The sequence below is a fragment of the Cydia pomonella genome, chromosome 21 (genome assembly GCF_033807575.1).
Source record: "Cydia pomonella isolate Wapato2018A chromosome 21, ilCydPomo1, whole genome shotgun sequence".
NCBI lineage: Eukaryota > Metazoa > Arthropoda > Insecta > Lepidoptera > Tortricidae > Cydia > Cydia pomonella.
This window is the reverse complement of record NC_084723.1, coordinates 10,731,575-10,745,971: the sequence shown is the minus strand read 5'-3', so window position 1 is coordinate 10,745,971 and position 14,397 is coordinate 10,731,575. Positions and strand designations below refer to the sequence as shown.

General features: G+C 37.8%; 1 protein-coding gene across 3 annotated transcripts in view; it reads left to right on the top strand.

The window, feature by feature from the left end:
- LOC133529636 (uncharacterized) overlaps positions 1 to 14,397 on the top strand; it is a 109,106-nt gene that overhangs the window by 49,394 nt on the left and 45,315 nt on the right. The window lies entirely within an intron of this gene.

Sequence of the window (14,397 nt, the reverse complement as noted above, 5' to 3'; positions counted from 1 at the left end):
AAAGTGCATTAACGTTTTAATACAGAGGTAGGCAAAACGCGGCTGGCGAGTTGTATTTCAGAGTAAAAATCGGCGCTCGTAGTTTTAAATATTGTGTTTATTTTTTACATAACGTAACGTAATTGACCCGGGCCCCATGCAAACAAATGTCTATGCAGGTTTAATTATCTCTGCAGTTGACTGTACAAAAAACCGGACAAGTGCGAGTCGGACTCGCCCACCGAGGGTTCCGTACTTTTTAGTATTTGTTATAGCGGCAACAGAAATACATCATCTGTGAAAATTTTAACTGTCTAGCTATCAGCCTGGTGATAGACGGACGGATGGACAGCGGAGTCTTAGTAATAGGGTCCCGTTTTACCCTTTGGGTACCGAACCCTAAAAAGAGTTGATACTTTATTACGATTGAACTTATGAAGTACGGGACGGGACGTAGTTGGGTGTTTTTATAGTATTCACTGCCAAATGCCGTTGAACAGTCCGTTCATTGAAGGTTCATTGTGGTTGGTACCGGTAAACTGGGGTTACTTTGAATCACGGGGAAACATTGATCATCGATTTTTTAATTATTAGAAGTTTCTGAACGCTCTCCATATATTTATCAATCAATCAATCAATATATATTTATTTCAGACCAAATTCCAGTCCATATTTGTTAGTTGGGTACAATAGAACCTACTTATATCTATGTTAGTTATCCTAATTCTATCTTAATAATACCTTATTTACAATCGTGGTGCATTGGAGCATGCAACGACGCCCAATGTCGTTTAAAAGGGTTATCCAGCCTCCCTCCTATTATTTATATTAAGGTTGCGTTCTTAAGCGTGCGTTCAAAAATCAACTTATATGCTCAAAAATCTATTATCAATTTTTCCCCGTGATTCAAATTAGGTAGCCCCAGTTTACGGTACATCTGGCTCTAAATCAATATACTTAATCAATATTCATGGCCCTTTGAAATGCATTGCTTAGGGTCTCCCCAAACTAGTCGACGCCGTTTCGGCAAATCGCGTACGGAAAAAGCTTTATGTCAACGCAATAAGAGCGAATAAGTCGTAAATCGGCTCGGCCCACGCGAAACGACGTCTTTCGACGGGAAAACGGCGTTTTGCCGTAAAGCTGTTCGCATTCGTACGACGCTGTTTGCAGCCTACCGCACACGTTCGCATTCATAAATCTCCTTATACCGCCGTACGGTGCCGGAAAGAGTTGAACGGCTCCGATCACGACCGAGTACCTACGATAAGGACCGGTCAGAGCTGGCGGAAGCCGTTCAGCGTCTTCGACGGCCGAACATAGCTGACGACGGCCGAGCAGAGCCGATGACGGCCGAAGTAGCTACTGATGCGTTTGTATTTGTTCATTTGAATTATTACCCACATTAATTTTGTGTTCTGTTTTTGAAGTGTTCGTCTTAGCAAATCCAATAAGAAGTCAAATTTTGTTGCAGTCATTCCATAATAATCGTAAAACATTTTTGGATCGAGTCTCAAACGAGGATATCGTAAATTAAATTCATCTTCACTTAATCTATATTGCCACAAAGAATGAACCCACGGTCGCCTCCGCTTTTGCTGCTGTTGTAGCTCTTCCAACAAGTAGGCTACGATAAAAATGCTGGTAAGCCTTTTTTTCCATGCCTGTCTACATAAAATATCCATCATCACAGGTTATTATATAATATGTAACAATTACCAAGGAAAATAATCTTACAGGTCTGTTCAATTTCAAACTCAGGTTGTTACTAACAACCTGTCTCCAAAAATGAGATTTACGATTGCCGATCACCCGCTGTCCTACATCTGTTCGTCGGACTCAACGGCTGTACGTGTGCTGTCTGACGTCTCGACGGCAGGACGGAGCACGGGAGAGCCGACCGTCGCTTTACAACTGTTGCGATAGCAAGTCGCAGGCGATCGGGCGTCTCTACGGCCGCAAGGAGGATGAGACTGCTAAACGCAGGTGTCCAACCGTGGAGACGGTCGATCGGCTAAATGCGAATAGTGTGGTGTAAAACACTCGGCGAAAGCCGACTCCGCGTCGACTGGTTTGGGGAGACCCTTATGGCCTCTACAAACGTCACCTATAACACGATTTGCAATACATTACGGCATTTGATCGATCGATTGTAATCGTTACTCCTACTTAGCCGGCAATTTTGACATACCATTTGTTGCAACGTGTGAAGAAGCTTTTAGCTTGCACTTCTTAAAAGTTAGCCGACCCCTGGTCAGGTCAACGCCTCGTACCTGGGTTGAGCCGTTTAATGGATTAAGCCTGTCATTGTCGATTTGCAGATAGCGTGGAACGGAGCGTTACGCTTAAATAACATTTCCGCCTTCGCCTTCTTTGATTATAGTTGCGTTTATAGTAGGTTAGGTACCTTACTTAAACACGAAGATGTTTAGCGTCAGTCTTAAACTAATGCTGTCTTCCATGGAGGCGGAGATGAAAAGGACACATGCGGGAATCAATAACATTATAGGCCAAGCAACAAGAAAGTATAGAGGGAAATGCTTGGAACACAATTTTTTGTTTGGACTAGTTAGGAGGTGAACATATAAAAAGTCCCCAACCGTAGCTTTGAGCCGGGGAAAGGGGGGGTTTGAAGGTCCCATTTTTCGGTTTTTCACTTATATCTTGGAAACATCTTCGTCTTAGCGATATGATTACTTAAACAAACGAAAGTTGATTAAGTTTGCTACAAGTTTATGTTAGTCAAGTTTTTCGATAGCTTAATAGTTTTCGAGATATCCTCTATTGAAAGTTTATTTGGGGCTCAAAATTTTATCTTGATATCTACATCAGCTTGCAAGCTACCACCTGGAGGGGACCTGCAGGCAAACGACGCTCCGGCAAACCAAACAGTCGTTGGACTGATGACATTAATAAAATAGTTGGTAAAAACTGGAAATATATAGCTGCAAACAGAGATAGATTGAAGTCCTTGGAGGAGGCCTTCACCCGATGAGGGGTTTTTGTCCGTTACAAATAGTTAATCATTTGTTATAAAAAATAATATGTTACTTAATATCTAAAAATTGACTGAACAAATAACAATCTAAATTAAAAGAAAATGACATACCTACTTAAATTATGTAAACGCTGACTTAAAATTAATGTAATGTAATGTAATCCTGGACTCGAAATAAAAGGCTTTATTATTATTATTATTTTTTTATTTATCTACATCAGTGAAGCTACTAGGCCACGTTTTTCGTTGACACCATTCAATAGTAGAGTATAAAAAACGCATCGCGCCAAAAGTATGTCATCCTAGATTGTTCCTCCAAAATCTTGAACAGTTCGCATATAGGTATAAAGACAATATATCTTTTTGCTGAGATATCAGAGAATACGCGTTGTTTCATCCGCTACTATTGATGCTGACTGTATTACCTGTGTGTCTGTGTATTTAGACATAAACACAAACAATGAGTTGTATACGTTATGATTATGACAATGTGCAAGTGGTGTAATTCCGTGGGAAGTAGGGGGAAGTGCGCGTCCTGTGGACCTATTGTTGTAGTTAACTTACCCTATTAGATATAATTAGCTACAATAAAATTTAGCACCTGATGTCGTCGGTCGAGTACAATGGCTACTGTCAGCCTTTTTGAAGATAACTGGCAACAGTTATAGATTTGAATTCAGAACTATCGCCCTGATAAAAGAATAAAGATCTGCAGACGAGCATTCGGAAGGTGGCAACCATCAAGGGTAGTCGATATGTGTGATCTTGCTAAAAGAATAAAAAAATACAATATCAGAAATCTACGTCGGCGTGTATATTCGCCACCATAGTTAGACCGCATTCCTTTTTTAGGGTTCCGTAGCCAAATGGCAAAAAACGGATCCCTTATAGATTCGTCATGTCCGTCTGTCTGTCCGATTCTGTCACAGCCACTTTTTTCCGAAACTATAAAAGCTATACTGTTCAAACTTGGTAAGTAGATGTATTCTATGAACCGCATTATGATGTTTACACAAAAATAGAAAAAAAACAATACATTTTGGGGGTTCCCCATACTTAGAACTGAAACTCAAAAAATCTTTTTTCATCAAACCCATACGTGTGGGGTATCTATGGATAGGTCTTTAAAAATGATATTGAGGTTTCTAATATCATTTTTTTCTAAACTGAATAGTTTGCGCGAGAGACACTTCCAAAGTGGTAAAAAGTGTGTCCCCCCCCCCCCGTAACTTCTAAAATAACAGAATGAAAAATCTAAAAAAAATATATGATATACATTCCCATGCAAACTTCCACCGAAAATTGATTTGAACGAGATCTAGTAAGTAGTTTTTTTTTAATACGTCATAAAAATTTAAAAATAATTTTTTTTTCATCAAACCCATACGTTTGGGGTATCTAGGGATAGGTCTTCAAAAATGATATTTAGGTTTCTAATATCATTTTTTTCTAAACTGAATAGTTTGCGCGAGAGACACTTCCAAAGTGAAAAAATGTGTCCCCCCCCCCCCCCTGTAACTTCTAAAATAACAGAATGAAAAATCTAAAAAAAATATATGATATACATTACCATGCAAAACTTCCACCGAAAATTGGTTTGAACGAGATCTAGTGAGTAGTTTTTTTTTAATACGTCATAAAATTTAAAAAAAAAATTTTTCATCAAACCCATACGTGTGGGGTATCTATGGATAAGTCTTCAAAAATGATATTTAGGTTCCTAATATAATTTTTTTCGAAACTGAATAGTTTGCGCGAGAGACACTTCCAAAGTGGTAAAATGTATGTCCAAAGTGGTAAAATGTTGAACAAGATCTAGTAAGTAGATTTTTTTAATACGTCTTAAATGGTTCGGAACCCTTCATGCGCGAGTCCGACTCGCACTTGGCCGCTTTTTTACACTACCGTGTCACTGAGTCGTTTGGTAAAGGTCTTACAACTCAATAACCACTCAAAATTAAATACCTATTGAAATAAGCGAGAGTCGGTTGTTAAGCATAGTGTAAAAAAGTTTTTGGCAAAAATTTCATTTTTGGTACAAGCTTTTATCGCTGACTGTACTTTTCATTCCACAGTTAACTAATTCTCATCGAGACAGTTCTAAAAACCCCAAACACAATTAGGTTGCCTTGTTTTGTCACAGAGGTCCTATGGCTACCTCCTGTCTCCACCATCAGATCGGCTCTATATCATAATAATATTGCATTGTCATCCGATTTATACATGCATGCAAAATTTCAGCTCAATCGGAAACCGGGAAGTGGATCAAATTTAACTTGCAAGATTTAATTAAAGATCGACAGACAACGGGACAGGTGAAACTAAATAAAAGCTTGTAATTAAAGCCTTATGTCTTTCCTGCAGTGCAATTTTCAAATTTTACGTAACTATGCTGTCTACACGTCGTCCATTCGTCGTACGCTAAGCTGAACCAAAACTGAGTTGAATTGGTGTTGCAATTATGTGGAATTTATATAGTGTACGAAGACCTTAAAAAGTTACTTTGGCTCTAGCAGCTGGTTAGGTTTAGCGGCATGAAGTTTATTTGTACCTATATTAGTACTCATATGTTAATAAAATGAAAAAATAAATATAAATCACCGCACAACCTCTTTACTGAGATAAGTGGTAGACTCATTCTGGTTCAAAATTGTGTTGCACAGTGCATTGGTCTTAAATCTCGTATTTTTATCTCCACGACATTTAAACAGCTGTGTGCGTCACTCTCGAGAGGAATGCCTGCTGTCACGGCCGACATATTTCGCACGGTTATGGTTTACAAGCACATTTTTACAAGGTTTTTATATGGCATGTGTTAAATATGTTGGGAAAATACCTTGTTATAATGATTTCTGCCCAGGTTTTTGTAGTGAATAGAGGTTTAGTATAAATATTTGATTATAGAGTAGTAGAAATGCATTTTGTATTAGGGTCGATTTTTCTTGCGATCTTCAGAATAATGACAAAATCTACGTCGATTCGATAGTTCTCAGAATCAAAACTAAGGTCACTTCTCTTTACCCTTATGTTTTATACACAGAAGGGGTTTTTCAGTCTTTCGTGACATAATATATTTTGTGCTGGGATAATTGTCTCTTATAAAGTATCAATAAGATAACACTTTTTTACCCGAATGAATAATCAAGTGGAAAATAATCTTGTTATGGAAGTATCTAAAAAAAAACTACGTAACCAAAGTTTACAGTTGTTACATATGGTGCTACTGTAATAAGCACTTTCCGTGCCTATGTCGAAAATTTTAAGGGCCATATTAGGTATGTACTGTAAAACGTTCTACAATACACGTGCGAAAAGGTAACTCGCAACTCGCGTCGATTTAAAACACTATTCGGTCGGGTTTTAATTTATCACCAGCACCACTCGCGAATTTCCTATTTTCCGCACTTGTATCGTAAATAACTATTTTAACTCTCTTGTTTGAGGGTCAATGATCTTAGCAGGACATAGTGCGATTGACACACTTTGTATTTAATTAACAGATGTTTCATAAATTCGTAACGCTGCTGGCAGTTCGCGAACAAAATTAAAACTTAACAATTTTAATTTCCAAATGTAGGTCGACATTGTTTAAATTAAACAGTAATAATAGAATTTTTCAGTACATATGGTGCTACTTTTCCGCACTAGTGCGTAAATTAGCACATTATGTAACTGTGTCGAAATTTTAAAGAGCCATACATACATACATATAATCACGCCTATTTCCCGAAGGGGTAGGCAGAGAGCACGGATTTCCACTTGCTACGATCCTGACATACCTCTTTCGCTTCCTTCACTTTCATGACATTCCTCATACACGCTCGTCGGTTTAGGGTGCTCTTGACCTGGCCTTTCTTCAGGATTTCCCCGATTTGATCAGAGAAAGTCCGCCGAGGTCTACCCCTTCCAGCTCCCTCTTCTACTTCTCCCTTATACACTCTCTTTGTTAACCTTCTTTCACTCATTCTTTCCACGTGTCCAAACCATGTCAACATACCTTTCTCAATTTTTGTCACTGCATTCACTTAAAGAGCCATATGTACTGAAAAACGTTGTACGATAGACGTGCGAATAGGTAATTCGCAACTCGTGTCGATTTAAAACACTCCCTTCGGTTGTGTTTTAACTTATCGCCACTCGTTACGAATTTCCTATTCGCATTTGTATAGTAAATAACTATTACTGTTTAATTGCAAAACCATAGATCAAAAAAACCTAAAACCTAAACCGATAAACATGATGAATATGGTATTGATGGATCTTGTATTTGCATAAGGATTTCGAATTTTAAATAAACCAATCGTCTCATTCACGACAGCGCTTGCCTTGACTCGTATTGTCATGGTATTAAAGGTTAGATTTGACAAATCTACGCGTCATCCTGGATGACACGAACTATTCGTAGACGATGGTGCACTATACATACCTACATACGTAATGAATTCTTATTATGTATTTATGCATACTCTGACGTCTGACCCTAATATAACTAGGTTTGCCATACGTCCCGCATATATACGGGACTGTCTGCATCGCAGATCGCGTCCCGTATTTGTACCTATCCCGTTTTTGTCCCGTATATCGATACCGCTTTAGAATACCTAGAGAAATGGTCACCATCTTCTCTGTGTGTAACCAGTCTGTAGCTACGTATGTAGGTAGGTTAACAGTTCTCTATGACTACATATCACTTTACCAAATTTGCCGTCCACAACGCAAGCTACCAATATTGCAACTTATTTTTAGATCTCCTCGTATTCTTTCCTTACATAAAAGGGCACCACTTAGTAAAAACACCCTTTCTCTTACGACTTTTTTCCGTCTACTGTACTGTGAAGTGCACTAGCAGAATACGGCTTCTCTGTCGCAAAAAACGTACTATATCAAACAAATTAAATTACGGCCACTTTGAAGCTTACCGCAAGGCAATTGTGAACGCAGAAAATGATAGTTTTTTGTTATTTTTTTAGTGCACAGAGCTAAATTTGGCAGAACGGGCACTTATAAATTCGTCCCGGTGTTCCTGTATGTCTGTCACTGATGTTTTCTTTTTACATTATTGTAGGTATAGTATTCAAACTGCTAAATTAATTCAGAAGGCTTTTTTCCTCATCGTATCGCGGCGCAGGGACGCTGCCAGAAAGGGACAGATAAAACACTATCTATTAGTGTTAAAAAAAATCTTCCACCGACGGCCGTATGGTTAACTCATATTTTTTTTATATTTTTTCCGTCGTTGTACAGACGTACGTACGTCAAGAACACTCAAAACTAGGCTTTACCAACTTTAAGATTATAAAAGTAGGTAGGTACATGCTCCCTCAGGTTATAAAAGTCAATCAGAAAGCACGTTTAAAAAAAGTCACCTAAATTCTAATTGAACGCTAGTGATTTCTATGATATATATATATATATATATATATCCAAACTATAAAGAAACAAAAATCTTCAAGTTCATTTTTTGTACCAAACGAACCTAACCTATCTTGGCTATCTTCTTTGCAAAACCCGGTTTAGACTATATACTTACGGGTAAGTTTATATTAAAAGATTTAAAGGTCGCATGCAATATTGCAGTGGATGTTGCAACTGCACAATGTCAGAATTGAGGGGAAAGTTGAACCTGTCCGCGGACGTGGACTCATAACACCAATTATAGTGATACTGGCCGTCTTTACTACGTATGTAATAAATATTTTATACGCATAACACACACATAAACACACACACACACACACACACACACACACACACACACGTAACACACACACACATAAGACATATAATGTAAGTTATAAATACATATATAAAAGGCCATTTGCAATTTGTTTCCTGACGCCTTTCATACGGTATACATTTATATTCTTTTTTAAATTAGTCTAGTAGTCTAGTGTTTATTTTGACCGAAATGTATCCAAAAATACCTTTACAGTACATATGGGGCTACTTTATAGCACTAGTGCGAGAAGTAGCATATTATGTTACTGTGTAGAACATTTAAAGGGCCATATGTACTGTAAAACGTTGTACGATACATGTGCGAATAGGTAATTCGCAACTCGTGTCGATTTAAAACACTCCCTTCGGTCGTGTTTTAATTTATCGCCACTCGTTTCGCATTTCCTATTTTTCGCACTTGTATCGTAATGTACTATTTGGCAATTAAGGAGTTGTTATCTTGATTGTATTGTGTTTGTTGTATTTATTGTATTATTCGCAAATCCAAACTTTAACATCAATATCAAAAAACGGATATTAAAACTGGCTATCGAGTATCGGTTTCCGTTTCAATGTTTTAATTAAATAATAACGATAATAAAAATAAGTGGCTGTTGCAATATTGAGGTCAAGATCAAGAACGAAACCAGAACGATTTGTTATAAAAACCACCTTTGCGATTGTCGTGCGTTGGAACTTTTCCTTTTTTTCTCCCCTGTTTTATATCGTTATACCTGCTTTTATGCTTCTCAAAGCACTTCAAATGTATTCATAAACAGTCTAATATGATTCTAATAAGCAGGTCGTGTCATATGCTTACGCAAAACTATTAAAATGAGCTTTATTCTCTTGGCATTAAGGGCTTGTGCACATCATCACTCCGGTAATTTTTATTGCTGTTAATTACTGAAAATTGTTTAACTACATTAAATGCTTGATTGTCTTGTTAGGAATTTTATTAACTGGCAAGGTCACGACCGAACGAAAACAATTTCCTCGAAATAAAGTTAAATTCACGTTTTAGAAAACCATCGACAAATCCGTCAAGGCGTAGTATTGGCTGCATGTATTCTATTCAAGTGAACCAAGAAAAAGTATATACCTACGTGGCATAATTAGGTCTCCTGCATACACGTGAAGAAAATTACTTTTCTACATTTCAAATGATTGAAAAAAATTGGATCGTGTCGCCCTCGGGCGTAGGTATTTAAATTAGGACTAATCTAACGACACCTTTTACACGGTGTAGTTATTGTCTGTACTGTATTGTATTAAAGGAAATCAAAGAAAAAACCTACGTAGCACATAATTAGGTCTTCATACACGCGAAGAAAATTACTTTCTCTTTCTTTCCAAAGCTTAAAGCGATCACGCCGTTTTAATAAAGTTTGTTTTTTAATTTGATAGCTAGCGGAAACGTCATATCGCGACATAAAAATCGAGAAAATATTCTTTTAATTACGAAATAGATGGTCCTTCGAACCGGACGCGACACGTCCATCTATTATAATAACGATGAAGCCACTCTACACGCATTGTGACAACAATAGGCGACAAATTGAAATCGTCTTCACACTACACTACTGTTACAGGGTTCCACCTCACTTACTGATAGTTAATAATGGAACCTTGTCGCAGGAAGGTTGTGAGACTTGTGAGTGGGGTGAAGATTGGTTTGTTTGTCTCGAGTGTGATTTGTTTGGACAAATGGTAGTTTTTTTGTATGGGGCATTGTGTTTAGAGTCCCGAATCTATATAGATCTTTCAAGGAATTACGTCCAAAATACATTCAGAGCCATGCGACTCATTGCAAGCGACAGATCTGTACCCCTAGTGTAAATTTAGTCGACATCATAACGTGACGAACGAGTTTGCGTTAAGTCTCATTTTGTATAGGATTTTGAGTTTCCAAAACGTCCCGCTTGGCGCGCTCTTTCTAAATCCAATACAAAATGAGACTAAACGCAAACGCGTACGTCACGTTTCGAAATAGAATTTATTTACACTAGGGGTACTGATCGTACAAACTCCTGTTGTCAGGTATTAGATTTTAACTTAATTATAATCGATGACTATTTTTCTAAAGGTTTTTGAAACACCTTGTCACAGAAAGAAACTTCTAGGTATTTTAAATGTCCCGATAATTGCATGTGCCCATTTTTGTGCCAATTTACAGCAGCAAGTGCAACTGAAGTAAGTAATAGAGCTATAAGTTACTAGATAGGTAAAATTAAATGTAAACTCGAACTGAATATCTTCTTTAAGTATAGAATTTCTTAAAACTCGGATAATTCTCCGCAATCTCTTTATTGATAATTTTTGGTACAAGCTTTTGTCGCTGACTGTACCTTTATTTCCACAAGCAACCAATACTCATCGAGACAATTCTAAGAACCCCAAACACAGTTAGTTTACATTGTTTTATCACAGTGTTCCCATGGTCACCTCCTGTCTCCATTATCAGATCAGCTCCATGTCATCATAATATTTCATTGTCATCTGATTTGATCATTTAGTCAAATTTAGCTTCCAAGATTAGACTCACACTAACTAACGTGTATACTAACAGTTGTAGCAGCATGGTTCCATTTTTATCGCCTGTCACTATGCCTGTCAGGCTGTCACTATCGCACTTACGTTACGTACTTGTTAAGACGTGACAGACATGGTGACAAGCGGTAAAATGCGACCATGCTGACGCCACTAGGCAAGTTAAGTAAAAGCTTGTAAAATCTTTTAAAGTTACAAACCATCGACTTCCCTTGCACGCTCGGCAGCACCAGTTTCACTTAATAATTGGAGTTTGACCGACGCTGACTTTCCATGGTTTGCATGCATGCTAATCATGGTAAATCGTTGTAAATTTGTACCATCGCCCACACTGTAAACTGTCGATCGATGGGCCTTATTACAAAAGGCATACGGTCCAACGATGGACAGAAGAGTTTTGCTGCTTGTATTGTACCAACGCCTAGGGACGCCCCATTTTCAGCTATTGAATTTGGTCAAGTCCCGAAATTTGAGATATCCAATTGAGGACCAACCATTGTCTCATAACTTAATAGATTACTAAGCCATTTTTTCCAATTTATAGAATAATAATTTGGATATGAGATAGAGAGTTAATCTTTTTCCTGATGATTAACTCTCAAATGGGCAGTACTATTAAGGTGTAAACAATATATCTAATATAATACACATATGTTGAATTATAACCCCGAATCCCGAATTTTAAATGTGTCTGTCCTTGTCTAGATTGTAATTATGCTATTTAAAATGGCACGAGATATGCAAGATAGGATGACTAGAACAAGTCTAGAAGTTAAGATATTGTGAAGGAATATAATTAGAACAAGAAATATTTAGATTTTAGAGGCCCGGTGGCAAAAGATCACTGATTTGAACAGTAATTTCGTATAAAAATTGAGTGGAAAATAAACAATTGACGCAATTTCCCAATGGATTTATTTATCGTGAAAGTAGAAAACAAGAGTACAATCCGCCTGACAGAGGCAACGGTTGCCCATTACTAGTACGTACGTACGCATAATAAATATGTGTGTCAACGATATGCCAGGACTTAATTCTCATATACTTCGAACATCTCTCATGCCGCTCCCCGGATAGCCTAGAGAGAGAGATTATGACGGGCAAAGTTGAAGGCACCAGACCTCAGGGCCCTCCCCCTACTGAAGGTGTGCTCAAATCACTGCACCTATGCATTAAAACTGCACGAGGCCATGCGTTTGGCGAGGAATAGAAGCCTATGGAGGAATCTGGTCTTCAACAGAAGGATGATGTCGATGTAACGATCCTCAGCATTAACGGACCGACTGAAGAAGAAGTAGGTATGTAGGTACTTATATACTCCTACGGCCCATTGTATAAGATTTGTATAAAATGTTAAATAACGCTGCCCACAACCCGCGACATCCACAGACGATGATTGGGATTACCTTAAATGCAAATATCGAAGAGGTAAAGATGTCAAAAGGTAAAAATAAGTATATTTTCAATAATTTACGTAGTATATTCCTAGTAATTACCACTGGTCATCAAAACTGTATCCAGAGGATAAAAATGGCCAACGGTTCTTCACATTCACATACGCATATTTCGCTGTTATATGGCTTAATTACATTTAGAAAGGTCAGCAAAGCAAAGTGATTAAAACGCGCAATCTTGAACTCTATGCCACTGTCATACGAGCTGCATCATACGCACTATATCTTGGTATCAATTATTGTCTCAAGACTAGAGAGGTCAAGAACTCGTCTAGTCAAACAGTCACTTACGTAAAGTCGTATGTAATTAAATACGTGCTATTGCGTAATGCAGTCTTAGTGCTCGGTGATAAAGTAGAGTTGGCAATGACGTTTCCGCTATTAGGAAAGTAGATTAGTGTAATTAGTGCAGGTTGCAGTGGACTTGCATTAAGGATTAAAGCGGTTAGGATTATGTACCGTTGCCGCGGCGAAATATTCCACAAGCAGTAGAAGGTATTGTGAGAGATTTTTTTATATCGCAGAGTAAAAAGATTTGCATTCTGAACTTTCCTCAAAAATGAAATTACACTGCACTGCACCTGTAGGTTTAATCTTTCATGCATGTGGTGGTAATTAATCTGCAGTTAAAATTTTGGTTGTTCTGCATAAAGCAGAAAGAGTGCAAAAAAAATTCAAAACGATGACTAAAAATTCGGTCGGAATCCTTATCAGACACAGACAAGAGATTAAAACGAGTGGGCCGAGACATTGCGTGCGAGATAAATGCCGTGGTGCACTTGTGCTAAGAAAAAAATTCACTCATCGCTACTCACTAATACATTTAAACGCATTTATCGCTTAAATGTATCACCCATCTTTATAACATTAACACAAGCGAATTTCCTATTAATTTACTCTTAGCTATACAAAACATCGCCACCAAAGCCTGTAATCTGAATTCAACCGTAAACCACTTGTGATACGGTTGAAATTGAGGTGTGTATGAGTGGATTTTGCAAGCTGCACCTACGCGAGTGAGTCAGCGAACAGCTGTCTCATTGACTAGCAGGTGTGTTTTGTAATGTAATTGTTGCGAGGTGTGATAGTGATACTGAGAGTGATATAGTATCTGGTGAATCTTGTCGCAGTAGATAGACTGGATAGTGTTAAGATTATCGTACTTTCAAGCTTATCTCTTTGCCGTATTAACTAGCAGGTGTCTTCTCCGATTCAGATTGTTGCTGATTTATGTGATGATGTATGATGTTCGTAGTAGTGATAAGATCATATCGCTTTTAACATAATCACTTAGTCGCGTTTACTAGCAGTAGTTTTAATTGTTGCTGAGTCATGGATATAATAGTGATAGAAAGAGTATCACACTCTCAACCCAATTTTATCTTTATGTCATTTTCTAATAAGAATGTACCTTAATGCGGCAGAGACTCATGGGACCACAAAAAATAATGTATTTCATCATATCCGCACAGCGGCGGTATCATGGTCGCATTCTTATCACTTGTCATGTCATGCGTCACTTTCGCTCTTACATACTTGTTAGAACGTGACAGGTAGGTATGGTGATAGGTGATAAAAAACCGACCATCTACCCCTACTTGTGTCTATTGTATTGCGGCTTAACCTTGTAGTGATGTATGATAGTGACAGTACTGACAGTAGGTAGTAATAAGATTATATTATCTCTGTCTCATTAAC